The sequence below is a fragment of the Malus sylvestris genome, chromosome 5 (assembly GCF_916048215.2).
Source record: "Malus sylvestris chromosome 5, drMalSylv7.2, whole genome shotgun sequence".
In the NCBI taxonomy this organism is placed as follows: domain Eukaryota; kingdom Viridiplantae; phylum Streptophyta; class Magnoliopsida; order Rosales; family Rosaceae; genus Malus; species Malus sylvestris.
Window position 1 is genome coordinate 37639537 of NC_062264.1, and position 5637 is coordinate 37645173.

General features: G+C 33.8%; 1 long non-coding RNA gene across 1 annotated transcript; it reads right to left on the reverse strand.

Moving 5' to 3' along the window:
* Nucleotides 1-293: 293 nt before the first annotated feature.
* On the reverse strand, nucleotides 294-2760 carry LOC126621973 (uncharacterized). Its single transcript, XR_007623241.1, has 3 exons — nucleotides 2257-2760; nucleotides 1135-1213; nucleotides 294-1045 (listed from the first exon to the last, which is right to left on the reverse strand). It is a non-coding gene; the product is annotated as an uncharacterized LOC126621973 (long non-coding RNA).
* Nucleotides 2761-5637: the final 2877 nt, after the last annotated feature.

Consider the following 5637-nt stretch of genomic DNA (forward strand, 5'->3'; position numbering starts at 1 on the left):
GTTCAACTTTTCCCGACAAACTCCTTTTTGTCGGCATTTACATCTTCCCCGACAAATATTTTCATCGATAGAGGCCTTTTAAGCCAACAAATAATACTTTTCAGCCAACAAAATGTGTTTGTCGCCATGGATATTTCGTCGGCAAAGTCTTCTATCTCCCGACAAAATTAGTTTCGTCAGGAAGACAATTAATTTATAAAAAAATAATAATAAATGCTTTAATGCTTAGCAACTACATATGCACATCAAAATACAATACACAAAAATCAAAATACAGTACACAAAAATTGTTAAGAAATAATACTTTATTGATTGATAAATTTGGAACGTACATCTAGAGTACTTATACAAAAGCATGTCACATAATAAAATTATCCTACTGTCATTCCTCAAAATTGGCTGCCATGTAGCATCACAACACATCTTGCATCTTGCCCCTATATACTCAAAACCATCTAGCACTAGCACCTGCACAATCACAACCATCTTGCACCTGCAGCATACTTGAGAGCAAAGAACATGTAACAATATACCCAATAGGGAAGATTAATACCTATATCACATATGACACAACTTCCTAGCCAACAAACACATTGCCAATATACTTAGAAAAGTAATGTCTACAATTAATAATATCTTTGAAGTGTATAATTTGAAGATCATTTCAAGTTACTAGTCATCAATTACCCAGATGGATCTTCACTTATTCCATCAAAACCTTATAAATCCTTTCATGCAGCTGTAACTCATATTGACAATCCTAAATGTGAACCATCCACTCTATTTAAAATTCAAAATGTATATGGCTTAGCTATTCGTGATGAAGTTAAATAAAGATAAATTTATTGAATGACTACATGGTGAATAAAGGCTTTCAGCACATAGTAGTTCTTACAACATGATCCAAACCGACACATACAATTGTGCAATAGCATTTAAGGGTTCAGGGATTTGAAATTAACCTTGATTGGTGAATGCATTCTTTGTCCATGATAACATGCCTTTCCCTCTACTACTACAAGTGAGTATGTCACAAGCTGCCAATCTATGAATTTTTGTCAATGAAGAGAAATAAAACTTGCAAACTTTCAAAGAAACACTTTCAAGTCTAACTAAGTTTGTAAGGAAACTTACATCCTTAGATTCATTCTGGAACTTTAGTATTGACAATTGTATGAAAAATTTGCTACTTCATTCTCTTCATAAGCAGTTCCTACAAAACCACCTTTAGTAAATAATGCCTCACCAACAAACCAAAAGGTATCTATGTTGCATAAAGAAATAATTCATATTCGAATAGAATTAAACTAATCAAAAGTTTCAAGGAAGAAAACTAATCACAGAATTTCAGCCACATGAACACACGTTACAAAAAAAAAATGATTAAAGTATGTATAAGCATGGATACTCAGTCATCTATTAAATCACGAGCAAACAAAAGGTTTGCAATTAGGTACAAACAAACCCATTTCACCAAAATGCCAAAACAATACTAAACCACAATTTTTAAATTGATAATAAAATCACAACCTTACCTTTGTTCACTTTTGAATAGGCATGACATTACAGCCTGCTCAAATTGGTTAAGAATTCAAAAACCAGAAAGGGAGCATTCCCAGTTTTAAATCAAATGGCCAGCCCAAACAAGAACACAAACTACAACATACTTTAAAATAAGAATTAACCATCACAAGGCACTTGTAAATGTAAGAAGTTGTTGTTGTTATCAAGTATATGGTTGTCATTACTCACACCACCCCCATCAACGCAATTTCATTGCTCTTAACATTTTGGGACCATTTTTCTTGAGAATTCAGTTTCAATGTCAAGCTTGGAATTAAAAATAAATAAATAAATAACTGTTTATTATATTGAAATAGTAAAATATACAGAAAATGACAATCTCACAAGTAGTCAAGTACCATGACAGAATTTCAATTGATTAAACAGAGGAATTGAATATTATATTGCAAAGACTCACAATCAATTTTAACTATAAAACTATTACTGTAGATTGATTGAAGTTTCCCAGAAATTGAAGTTAAAAGCAATTTCCAGAACATGGATTAAGCATCCTCAATCCCAGGAAACCCAGAAAGAGAAACTACAAACCCTAACTAAGGATCCTCAATCAAATCATTGCCTAAAACCCCTCAAAATTACAGTGGAAAAGCAATCTAAGGAAGGAGCCATAAAATTGAGATTAAATAGAGAGCTGAGGGGAAAAAATAGAATAGATAGGCTTGAAAACATTACCCAAATGTTTAAGATAAACGAAATGCAGAGAAACACTCTGTATTGGAGATTTCGAAGCTAGAATAGAAGGGTCCCTTCAACAGCAACGGCAGCAGCAACGGAGAGTAGATAAAGCCACGGCGACGGCGAGAAAAAAAAACAATGTCGACGGAAAGCCAAGAGCGGCGCCTTGTGAGAGAGAGAGAGAAGAGGGGACGGTTATCCACAAATAATAGGGTTTGTTAAACATTGTATCCAAATTTAAGGGGAAAATTCTTTTGAAGAAAAAATTAAGCGGGGTAATCGAAAAGACAAAACATAAAGGGGCGGGAAGGAATTAATAATTTGCGCCCTTGACGAACCGGCATGTTTTCGCCGACCTTTAGTTTATTCGTCGGCTTGAATGTTCTCTGCCAACAACATTTTGGTAGGCGTAGGTCTAGAAGTTTGGAGCCTACAAATTAAAATATTCGTCGGGGGAAAATTTTTGTGCCGACAAAAATTTGTTTTGTCGGCTTTATATTTGTCGGCAAAATGTTATTTTCTAGTAGTGTGCTTCTCTGAGCCGAACAGCCAACTAATAAGACTAATTAAGGGGTTACTTGATTTGGTATGGAAGGTTGATTTGATTGAAGGAATCAGGTTTAGAAAGATGGAAACTGCCCAAGTAGGAATAGGAAAATGGGGACAAAAGTTGGGATTAATTGATTGAAGATCAATTATCAATGTGAAGTGTATTTGGTTTTGGATTAAGATTCTCTTATGAATAATTTTTTCAGTCAACGTCTTTGTAGTTTTATTGATTAGAGTTTTGTTCTAAGTACAATGGAGAGGGAACGGTTTTGAGAGTTGAAGAAAATAAATAATATTGGGATGTGTTATTTGGGGTGTATTTAGAATTATTTTAATTTTTTTTTTATAATCTTATGTGGGGTGTTTTCAACATTATGTTGGGATCTAATAAAAAAACCATAGTCAATCTTGTATTTAGTTTTGTAATTTTCGTCCGAAATTTGTTCGTGGCTCTTAATTGATTTGTGTTGTACTATGATCCGTATAGGATCCAGTTTGTAATGTTTATATTTAAAAAAAAAATCACAACCAAACATCATAACATCAAGATAAATGGGGAAAAAGAAGAATTAGATAGTATGCAACATTAGGGTTCCTCTTTGATTAAGCCAGAAAAGAAGATCAGTTTCATCTTTGTCTGTGCTTATTTATCTTCAATTAACTAAAGGAAGTCTCAATGAAATACTCATGGTACTGTTCACTTTTAACGTTAAATATATTTTTAGCCGGAAAAGTCACTTATGATATTATTCACTTACACATTTATTTTGTCGTTTTGATTAAAACTATTTTTTTTTTTTTAGAACTTTTCGTTAGTTTTCCTTAAATGGAGAGTTCAACTGTGCTATATATACTACATGGTGCAGTGTTGCACGTTACCTACAATTTATAAATTCTTCGTGCAGAGTTAGTAGAACTCAGATTTAGAGAGAGGTCTGGGAACCCATATGCATGGCTATGTGAAAAAGATATGATCTGTTACATAAAACAAAAATTTTGTTATGATATTTTTTAGGTCAAGAATGGCATGTAAAGCAACAAAGTTTGGTTTACTACTTTATTCACACTTCTTCCACACCTTTATTTTATGAATTATAGGTTACAAATAAGGTGGTTAGTTTCTCTTAATCGCAACATCACCGCTTGAAAAGATAACCCTATCAACTTATCATATTTAATCAAAACCATTAATTTAAGAACACCTCACGAGTCACATAGGCCAATAATCTTCGCACCATATGACAGTGACAAAGAAGAAGAAACATATAAAAAGAAAGTGAAATATTCCCACTTACGTACACATATTTGATATCTTTATATTTATTCAACCAAAGGTATAATAAATCTTGGGTTTTGATGTATAAGGTGGTGGCCATTGTTTAACTTGGATGCGTGCCGATATTAGATGTCACGTATAAGTAATATTCCTCTAATTATATATTTAGGATGACAATTACGAGATGGGTGACGGGTCTTCCATGCCACTACTTGTTTATGTCACCTAGGCTAGTACATAAACACATGGTCACGGCCAACAATCCCCACGCAACAAATAAAGGCCAAATATTCATTGCAATTTTGAGTGGTCCGGGCCTTGAATAATTATAAGGAATAATAGATGACCAACGCATAAAATGATGTGATGCCCTCAAGGAGTTTAAAAATCTTAGTCAATTTGAAGAATTAACGGTTAATTTGGCTAACAAGTGGAGCTCGGGTTCCAAATCTAATTATATGGGGACACTTTCTAACGACCAAATGTCTGAAAATTAGTTGGTTGTTAATGTGAGCAAGGAAGTAGAGCTATTAAGAAAAAGTCTTTTGCTCATCGGTGGTAATAATCATTACCTTATTTATTATTATTGGATAAGTTTCAATTTTAAGATTTGTGTCTGTCTACTACACAGATTTTGAAAATTTAAACTTATCAAACAGTGATAAATAAAGTGGTGAGCATTACCATCACTTGAGAATGGTGAGTAAACATATTCCCATTAAGAAATTTACCAAAATAGATGTAGACTTTGTGAGTTTGAGGCTTAGGGTTTAGTTATACATTGAAATAGTTAGAAACTGTTACATATTGTAGGCCAGCTTTATGAGGTCACTATTCAATAATTAGTAATATCGTCCTAGGCCTGGACATGTAAGCTCATGCCCTTAAAACAAAGCCTGAGTTTTCAAATGAGTGCTCTAATTAAGGTGAGCTTGAATCCTTTAGCATGAGCCTCTTAGAGGTGGGATTTGTGAAGATTGAAGCAGTAGCTCCAATGAAGATAGTCGAAGAAACTGAGATTTAGAGAGAGAGAGAGACAGAGAGATTTCAGAGAAGATTTCTTTTGTATTTCTTGTATGTTTTTCATCATCAATTACACCTTTAACTATCTGTATTTATATTATTACATTCCTTGCTCTGTAAGCCAAGATATGAAGTATATCAGTTTTAACAACTTTAACAACCTTAGCACCATATCCTAACAGCCTTGTAACTTCCTTTGGATCTTGTGACACTTGTCCTCATCTAGACCCTTGAATTGCTTTCACTTGAATTCTGCTCTTGATGCTTGTTGTCCTTACTTATACTCTTACATCCCCCATCAATCTCATGCGTGAGGGAACTGAGCATGAGATTGCCACAGTGATGGTGAAACAAGGCTGCAGATAAACCCTTTGTGAAAATATCAGCAAATTGATCAGCAGAAGAAACATGTTGAACGTGAAGATCTCCTCTTGTCACCTTTTCACGAACAAAATGATAGTCAATCTCAATGTGTTTAGACTTCGCATGAAACACAGGATTTGTGGAAAGAGCAATGGCGGAAATGTTAT